At 41.8% G+C, this 10,299-nt stretch overlaps 1 pseudogene; it reads right to left on the bottom strand.

Moving 5' to 3' along the window:
• Positions 1 to 3,026: 3,026 nt before the first annotated feature.
• Positions 3,027 to 3,823, bottom strand: LOC101660304 (annotated as a pseudogene).
• Positions 3,824 to 10,299: the final 6,476 nt, after the last annotated feature.

The raw sequence follows: 10,299 nt of genomic DNA, 5'->3' as shown, positions 1-10,299 counted from the left end.
AAGAACTATTGCCTGCTAGACCAAAACATGTCATAAAAAAAAACAAAGAGAGCATGAAAATAGTAAATATAGATTAGTCCCAGGCCACCATTGATTGGGCAATCTCAAAGCAAGAGATCCGAACCAAACCAAAGACCAATGACCACCAATTCCATAACCTTGGGGTAGTAGTCATCTGCTTTTTCTCCCACTCAGTCATTTTAGGTCTAAGTTTAAGGAAGTATTTTAGTTCTTTAAATCTGCAATAGGTGAGTTTAAGATAAAATCTGGTTCACTTAATGGGGTTTCCAATATGGGTCCTTCTGGTGTGATCTTTGAAGGATGATGTGCACCTCAAAAGGACAGAGCTCAGTTACCTAGATCATGTTGCGTGGGTCATCAAGGGCTAGATAGAACTAAGACAAAAGTGACCAATTAGGAACATAGCACTCCTAGGGGTCTATATAAGTAATGATAAATGCTTTTTCCAATGGCAGGTTTCCCTACCCTGATTACCTATCATATGAAGTATAATCACCTTCTCCATTACATACATGTCTCCCCTCATCCCAACCTCTTGGCTTACATTCCAAGTAAGGTGTACTAATCACTCTTGTAGGAGTGTCTATTGATTTGGGATGACTGTAGAATGGTATATGTGGTCTGGTCTAGAAACTGACTGGTCTTTTCCCTCTCCCTGCAACATGAGAAACTGACCCCAGCTGAGGTGTGGCATCCCCTGTCATGGTTTTTAAGATGTTCAAATAAGGGGGTAATACATGGTTCATGGACACTTGGTAAGCCTTATTGCTTAGGGGATTAGATTAGAAGATTCCATGGGCTGAGAACAGAAGCCTCCTTTGTCTTAGTTTTTATTTTTATAGTTGTGGACTCATACAATATTTGCCCCTTTGTGATTGACTAACTTCACTCAGCATAATGGTTTCCAGTTTCAGCCATGTCATAAGGTGTTTCATGGTTTTATCACTGTTTTTCAAGGGATGCACAGTATCCCATTGTGTATATGTACCAGAGTTTCTTTACCCACTCTTCAAGTTATGAAAATTTGGGTTATTTCCAGCTTCTTGCGATTGTGAAGTGTGCCGCAATGAATATGGAAAAGTATACATCTGTTCATGTTCCATCTCTTATATTTGGGGGGTATATGTCCAGGAAAGATGTTGCTGGATTGCGGTGGCATTTCTATTCCCAGTTGTTTTAGGAAGTACCATATAGCTTTCAACAATGGTTATATATGATTACAAGCCTATCACCAATGTATAAACGTTCCAATTTGTCCACACTCTCTCCAGTATTTGTTGTTTTGTGCCATAGGATGAGGTATAGGTCCTGCTTCATTCTTCTGCAGATGTAGATCCAATGTTTGCAGCACCATTTGTTGAAGAGGGTGTCTCTTACCCATTTAATGTTTTTTGGTCCTTTGTTGAAAATCAGTTACCTGTACGTGGATCTTTTTAGTTTGGGTTTTCATTCTGTTCCATTGGTGTATGTATCTATCATTCTACCACTACCGGGCGGTTTTGAATATTATGGGTATGTAACCGGTTTTGAAGTAGGGTAGTGTGAAGCCTCCTACTTTGTTCTTCTTTTGGGGGAGTTCTTTGCTTATCCTGAGTCTTTTCATAAGGGAGTTTTGAGTCCATTACCAAAGGAACTTTTAAAGTCCCCTGGATGCGTGGTTTCTGAAAAACATCATCACTTCGGTTTACTGTGGCTTTTTTGGGTAAAATTTTGCAAAATTGCTTCCAGGATTTTTTGTGTTTGGTTTTGCAAAGTTTAATTATGATATGTCTTGGTGATTTTCTTTTAGGGTACATCTTGTTTGTGGATCGTTGAGCTTCTTGAATGGATATCTTCCTTTCATAATAGTACATATGCTTTCTTCCCAAATATCTTCAATAGTTTTCTAGGGTTTGTTTGTTCTCATTTTCCTCCTGTTCTTAACAACCAATCACACATAAGTTCTTCCTGATAGCTGTGTCCCATATAATTCTTTGGCTTTCTTAATTTTTAAAAAATCTTTTTTTTTTATTATTCCGCTAACATTTTAGTATTGAGAAAATTGTCTTCAATCTTGCTAATTCATATTTCTATCAATTCTGTTGTACTCTTTTGTCTTTTAAATGCATTGTGTATTTCTGAAATCTCAGCATTAATGTTCTGGATCTTTATTTGCTGTTTTTTGTATGGTTTCTACTTTTTTATTTGGTCGGTTTTTCTTTTAGTATTGTTCTGAGTCCTTCCACCATGTTGTCTGTGCTTCCTTCATTTTTTTCTGCAGTTTCCACAATCTTTCTCTCAATCTATTGAAGGTACCTATGTATGATTATTTTGAATTTCTTTTTCTGTTTGTTGGCTTTGGCTCTGAACAGCTTTATGGTTGTTGTTTTTTTTTAAACAAGCAAACCCGAAAACTCCTTCACAAGGTGGAAAGCCCCAAGTGGGCCTCTGCTTCTAGATCTCCCTGCCTCCACAGACTTCTGCATAGGCCTTAGCTAGATGCTTGCTAGCAGGCTCCTCGACCAGGGGCAGCAGCCATGGTTCAGCACCCCTTCTTCCACTTCTTTCTAAAGCCTGTTCCACAGGGTGCCAGGTCCAAATGTGGACCACAGCTACAGGGAAAGAACAACCAGCCCAAGGTCTGGCCTCCCTGAGCAAGCCAGGGCATCCCGGTCAGCAGACCCTAAGCTGAGCACTCTAGACAAGCCCAGGACAAGCCCTCCAGTTTAGTGTCCAGTATCCAGAATTGAGACAGCACATGCACTGCAAGAAGAGCACATGGGCCCAGGGTCTGCTTGGTGGGGGTGGTCATGGCTGTCATCGGTCCACAGCTACATGGGTTTTTCATAAGATGGCAGGCCGCTATGTCACAGGGCCTCAGTTCAAGACACACTTTTGAATTCCCCTGAGTCCCATGCCAGAAGTGGGCAATGAAGGAGAGGGGCACTGGGTTAGCCTGTTGCTCCTGAGCTATCTGAAGTTCTCAGAAAAGGGCAATAGAGCCCGAAGTCCTTGAGTCCCCAAGGTTAGTTGCTGTCATTCTTGATGACGACCTCTCCTCCATGGTGCTGCAACAGGGCTCGAAGCAGCAGATTGTTGTTTTTGAGATCTTCCACCGGCTGCAGCAGGTCAAGCCCCTGTAGTTCCTCAGACAACCGGTGGTTACTCTGCCAAAGCTCCTTGATATAATCACAAGCTTTGGACAGAACCCCCATTTCCTCTGGCCAGGCTTGCTACTCTCCATGGAGCAGTGTGGGATAACCTTGGATCTTGTCTCGACAGTGGTGCTCCACTTCGTTAAGCTGAGCCCTATGTTTCTCATCTCCAGTGGTCCTGGGGAGCTTCTGATTTCAGGGAATAAGGGTGGGTCTTGGGGACAATAGAGTGCCGGCTTGCTCTTTGCAACACTTCTTGTGGTGACATTACACCACATCATGACAAAGAACTGACCGGTGTCAGGATGAGTCTCCTGCCTCAGTAGTGCCTAGGCCTGGGTAGTAACAACAGCAGCTGTGCTTCCTGACATGGTGCCCCCTGCCCCATCTCCCACTTGCAGTGCTGGGGAAATATGTATAATGTATCTCGGCAGCTGTCGCTTCTGTGGCAACTGCATGGTCACTGGTGAATGCACCCTGGATCACCGCCTGGGTCACGGTTTGGGTGGCAGGGTAACTACTGATGGCCCAAGTGCCTTCAGCCTGGACATCCAGCTGCCCGTAAAACACCTGGATCACCCTGTACATCACTTGGTGTTGGTGTCAGGGAAGGTGGCAGCTAACTGGATGCTGGCGATAGCCACACTGGTTGGATCCTCCCCATTTGCCACTGCACAGTGCAAACTCAGGAAGGTGCAGTGGCAAATGGGGAGGATACAACCAGCTGGATAAACAATCTGGAGGAGAAAACAACAAGACCAATGGTTCCAGGGGGGACATGGGAGAGGGGAGGGAGGGGAAAGGAAATGGGTGTTAACAACCCCAGGGACAAGGGAACAACAAGTGATCTAAAATTGATGGTGAGGAGGGTGTAGAAGGCCTGGCAGGGTGTGATCAAAGGCAATGTAACTGAGAGGAATTATTGAAACCCAAATGAAGGCTGAACATGATAGTGGGACAAGAGGAAAGTAAAAGGAAATAGAGGAAGGAACTAGGAGGCAAAGGGCATTTATAGAGGTCTAATTACAGGCATGTACATATGTAAATATATTTATATCTGATGATGGGAAATAGATCTATTTGCATGTATTTATAGGCTTAGTATTAAAGTCATAGATGGACATTGGGCCTCCACTCAAGTATTCCCTCAATGCAAGAACACTTTGTTCTATTAAACTGGCATTCCAGGATGCTCACCTTCCCAACACAATCACTGAAGACAAAGTAAGTACATAAGCAAATGTGGTGAAGAAAGCTGATGGTCCCCGGCTATCTAAAGCTATAGCATCTGGGGTCTTAAAGGTTTGAAGATAAACAAGCGGCCATCTAGCTGAGAAGCAACAAAGCCCACATGGAAGAAGCACACCAGCCTGTGTGATCACAAGGTGTCAATAGGATCAGGTATCAAAGACCCAGAACAAAAAATCATGTCATTGTATGTTACTGTTTTGCCCAGGAATCTTATTTGATGTTTTGTTTTGCTTTGCTTTTATATCTGAGTGAGTGGTGTGGGTGTGTTATGCTACTTGCTAGCTTGGCAGGAATTTGGTTTCACCATTTGTCTTTGGTTGAGTGTGATAGAGGATGGGAGTGTGTATGCAGTTCTGATTTTCAAGTAGAGTAGTTGAGGGGTGGTTTGGGCTGGTGCTAGCTACTATCTTGTTGATCAGGTAGCTTAGGAGTGGATAGTTAACTTTGTTTAGCAGGGAGGGTTGTAGGAGGCATGGGTGTGTCTGGGCAGTGTGAGCATGGTTGTCCCATTTCAAGCGGGAGAGGAATAAAGAAAAGAGTAAAAAGGAGAGTGATCAAAACTAAAAAGAAATCTTTTTTAATTTTAAAGAAAAAACGAGAGGAGAAAATAAATAACAACAAAAGAATTAAGTAATTAATATTAAAAGGGGGAAACAAGGGTTAAAAAGATACAAGAAAGTAAAGCAAAAATCAGGGGAGGAGGAATAAAAAAGTATACTATAAACAAAAATAATAAAAAGAAAATGGAAACAGAAGAAAAGAAAGATGGAAACCAGAAAAATTTAAAATGAGGAGTGAAGAAAAAGAGAGAAAACTAGGTGTGGGCACGGCATCCAGACATTGTGTCTTGCCACCTGAGAAGGTGGCAGGGGCAGAGTACCTGGTACCAGGTGTTATGCTCTACCAGCCAAGGGGATCATGGGTGTGGAAAAGATAAGATATTCAGTCTTGGTCAGAGTTCCTAGCAGCTTAGAAGGTGTCTGAGATGCTGTAAGAAGTTCCTGCCTGCCTACTGGTCAGCTGGGGTTAGGATTCTTCATCCCAGTAATCCCAGGGGTTGGCTAGAGACAAGTTGTCTGTCTGGCACTGCTCATTATGCTGGCCCAAGAAGATGGAGAGCTCAAGCCCAGCACAAATATCCCTCTGACCTCAGGTGGAGTAAGGTCTTCCTGTGGGAGTGGGTAAGTGAGTGTCGGGGGTGATCACACTTCTGGTGTGTGGAGCAAAGACTATAGCCTTCTGGTCATCATTTAGTGGTGTGGGTGCTTTTGCAGTTCTAGGTAAGTGGAGCCAATTATTAGGTTAATGCTGTGATCAGAATGCTGCTTGCAAAAGTTCCAAATGACCACCTGTGTCAAGCCAGTTGACAATCCACTATTCCGTTTATCTCCTTGTTTGCTGCTTCTGTTCCGCTTTTTCTCATGTTGGTATTCTATCCTTTCCACTGAAGAGTGGGGTTCTAGGATCTTCTAGGTCTCTGCTTAATTTTGTCTCTCATGTCTTTGTTGTAGAGGATCTAGGTAAGCTGCCTGCCTAGCCCACCACCTTGCCATTTCTCTGGCTAAACTCTCTCATTAGTTCTAGTAGCTTTTTAAAAGATTCCTCAAGACTTTCAAGGCACCCGAGTGGCATAGTAGGTTACACCTTGGTCTACTACCTGCAAGGTCAGCAATTCAAACCTACCAGTCATACAGTGGGAGAAAAATAAGGGTTTCTGTTCCTATAAAGATTTATAGTCTTAGAAACCCAATGGGGTAGTTCTAATCTGTCTAATCATAGGATCACTCTGAGTCAGAATCCACTCAGAAGCAGTGAATTTGTTTTAGTTTGTTTTGTTGTTTTAATTCAACAGTTCTTCAGGAGATAGAGGAGGCATTCTGCTCCCATAAAGATTTACAGTCTGGTGGGGAAAAAAAGGATTTACAGCCTCAAGAATTGATACAAGGATTTATAGGGAGGTCCAAGTGGAGGCTGGGAGATAGGGAGAGAGAGGGGGTTGAGGGAGCAAACAATGTATGTGAGGGAGCTCTCTCTAGAACTGATGATGATTACACAACTAATTTAAAAAGTGATTTAACCATGGGTAGGGTAAGGGGAAGAATATGTTATAAAATTGATTGTGGTAATGATTGTGCAACTCTTCTTCCTCTTTTTTTCTTTGTTTGTTTAAGATTTACAGCCTCAAAACCTCAAAGGAGGCACTTCTCTGTCCTTTATGGTTACTATGAGTCAGGCTACTCTGAGTCAGAATTGACTTGATGGTAGTGAATTTGAGAAGTTCCCAAGTTCAGTAGTGTTGGACTGATAACCACAAGGTCAGTGGTTCAAACCCACCAGCAGCTCTGGTAAGAAAGATTAATTCTTTGCTCTCAGAAAGATATACAGCCTCAGAAACCTTATATAGCAATGGTTCTCAACCTGCGGGTTGAACAACCATTTCACAGTGGCCACCCGATTCATAACAGTAGCAAAATTAGTTATGAAGTAGCAACAAAAACATTTTTTGGTTGGGGGTCACCACAACATGAGGAACTGTATTAAAGGGTCGTGGCATTAGGATGGTTGAGAACCACTGAGCTAGATGGATGGCAGTGAATAGATATATAGAAAAAAAACAAAGCTGGTCCAAGGTGTTCTGTAAGCTTAAATTGAAGTTGAATGATAGGAGCATTAATTTTGTTCAAATAATTTTAGTTATTGGACTGTATAATTTAAAAATATATAAATAAAAATTTTAAGACATAAAATTATGTACTTTAAAAATATATATTTCTAGATGCCTATAAAGTAAAAGAGGAACAAATATAAACCATAGATATAGGAATGGAGTTTGAGTTTGCACTTAATTGTAACCCTAATCTAAGAATAATTAGTTCTTATGCCCCACTCAGTACTTGCCCTCATGAAGAGATCACTGAAGATATGAGTGCTATAGCAAGGTGTGGGGAAGAAATCAGATGGTGCCTGGTGTCAGAAGCAATAGTGTCTGGGGTCTTAAACACTTATCTTAAAACAAGCAGCCATTGAAGTGATGCATTAGCTAAGTCCACACTAAGAAGCACACCAGTCAGAGTGTGATCCAATGATTGCAAGTAATTAAATCCAAGACCTTTGAATCTAAGACCATCATCCCAGAAACCAGCTGCTCACTCAGTATTTTCTCTGATCTCACAATTATTTGGAGATTATGATAGGTAATGATTTTAGCACATGGCCAAAGTCTGGGGGAGTTCCCATGTAAAGTTTCCAGATCACCAACCAGGAAGCTCTTAGAGTCTTAGACCCTCTATACTGTATTCAGAGATTTTATTGGTCTCAGCCATGATGAGGTTACTTGATACCTGGTAGTCTTTCTGTCGGGCCAGTCCTCACTTATTAGTACAAACTATCAGGTTTTGTTTAAATTAATAACTAACTCACTGCTGTTGAATTGATTGTGAATCAGTGAGCAACCCTATAGAACAGATTAGAACTACCTCCAAAGCCTCCAAGGCTACTCTATGGATTCGGGCTGCCACATGTTTCTCCATTGGAGCCAGTGGTGGGTTTGAACTGCTAAACTTTTTGATTAGCAGCCAAGAGCTTAAACACTGCACCAACAGGGCTCCTCTAGACTAACAGAAGTACCTTAATTTCTCCAAAATTTAAATCACAGGAATTAGGGATAATGATCCCAAATGTCCTGCCATTCCACATACATACCATTAAATAATTGAAAATATTATAAAGAAATCAATTCAGTTCCTGAAGTAATGACATGGCAGCCAAATCTGACCTCCAGATTTGGTAAGGTGTAGGAGAACCCAACTCAACACCAGCCCAAAGCTGATTGCCATAAAGCAGAGCTCAGAAATCCATCCATCCTCCATCCTTCTTTTCCCGATCCTGACACTAACGATCCTTCACACATTACTTCTCTGCTGGGCTCAGTAATTCATTGCAATGGCCACACAGAACTCACTGACTATATTCATGATGAACAAGTTGTTAGAGAACAGGTTACCACAAGAAAGGATCAGAAAACATTTAGGACACAGGCCTTTTGTCCACAGCGGCACCTCTTCCCAGCCCTGTGTGTAGCCACATCTCTCTTTCTGGTCCTCAGCCTCTATTCACGCCATCCCTTGGCCTCTACCCTTACTCAGGTGCTACAAAACTTGTTTACCACTGATAAGTGCCCCAAAGTCACCCTGCTCTGCAAGCCAATCTCCTGCTCAAAAGTACTCTGCTTTAGGTATTTCATGGGCCAGGACACTTACCACTCTGCCTCATAGTCTTGGTGTGGCTCTTCTGCTCTGTCTCATGATCTTTGTGCTGTGGCCTTTGGTGCCTCTACCACTTTTAGGCAGGGGTATGATGCACAGGTGACTCCTTCTTGATGGTTATGTGATTCCTGTTCCTGCTTCTGAGCTGACTCACTTTTGTATCCAGCAGGGTGACAAAGCTGACCAATCCCCAAATTATTGTCTTCAACACCTTATTTTCATGCTCCCACCAAGTCAGTGGGTGGAAGTTATAAAGATTGAATAGAAGAGCCATTCATCACAGTTCCAAAAAAAAAAAAACTCTGAAAACATTCTTTGTGGATACTGCAAACTAACTCTAAAGTTCATAATTGAATTTTTATAGGTCAGGAATAGACAAGACAATCATGAAAAACAAAAACAAAAAGCAAGAGGATTTAATCAGCTATAAAAACTTATTAGATTTATTAAACTTATAAAATTACAATAGAGAGTGTGATAGTCTGAATGGAAAGATGAATTAACTAGTGGAACAGAGTGGAATCCACAAACAAATGCAATTATGATGGCGAGATTTTATGTCAACTTGTTGCATATTTTTGAAGGTAGGGATGGAGTCTAATCTATCAATCAGGACACAGTCTGATGACAGACACTTCCTTGGGACCGTGGTCTTTTCATATGAGACACTGAGGAAAATGAGTCCCATCTTTCCCTTTTTCACCTTCCTTCTGCATCTGGATCTGGAGTTAGTGGCCCATGTGGCCTGCCAACCCTGGGAGCGGCAGCATCCTGCCACATGCCTGCTGACCTTAGATCCATGCAACTCTGCACCCACCAGCCTGTGATCTCCCTACTTCCCAGCTGGCAGTTCTCTGTGTGAGTCTGAAGGGAGCGCCAGCTAGCATCTGACCCATGGACTTAAGTTGGATTAGTTTGGGTTGTTCTTTGATTTAAAAAAATATATTCTTTATATAAAGTTATTTCTTTTACGAATCTACCTAGTTTTGTTTCTCTAGAAAACTCAGCTTAACACAACAAGCCAATATAGACATCTTCTTTGTGACAAAGGTAGACTGCAAAGACATGAAGAATGAATGAATGATTTGCTTTGTGCAAATCGGCGTTCTAATATTTGTCAAATTTTACTGTAAACGAGAAGAAGCCCTTGTGGCCCAGTGTATGTGTGGGGCTGCTAGCTGCAAGCTCAGCAGCTCAAAACCACCTGAGGAGAAAGACAGGACTTTCTACTTGCCTACAGCGTTACAGTCTCGGAAACTTCAAGGGGCAGTTCTACCCAGATGTCCTATAGGGTTGATGTAAGTGAGCAATGACTTGATGGCAATGAATTTGGTTTGATTTTTGTAAACAAGAGCATAATTCATCTAAAAACAGAAAATAAAAATTTCCTCCTATTCCACAACATCAATTGTTAACACAGTCCTAGTTAATACTTGGTGCTCAATAAACAGTAATAGCATGTAAAACTAATGACGAGAACCTTACAGAAAAATCATCTGAAGACCCATGCTCTAGGGTTTTGTATGGTAGTTCATTAATGAATGGCAACCGCTAGCAAGATACAGTATCAATTGGTGCTTTTTGAACCTATTTGACCAGTAACACTACCACTGCCACCACAAAAGAAA

This window comes from Echinops telfairi, unplaced genomic scaffold (assembly GCF_000313985.2).
Source record: "Echinops telfairi isolate 266 unplaced genomic scaffold, ASM31398v2 ScPeMD7_5592;HRSCAF=6446, whole genome shotgun sequence".
NCBI classification, from domain to species: Eukaryota; Metazoa; Chordata; class Mammalia; order Afrosoricida; family Tenrecidae; genus Echinops; species Echinops telfairi.
This window is presented reverse-complemented; position numbering and strand designations above follow the sequence as displayed.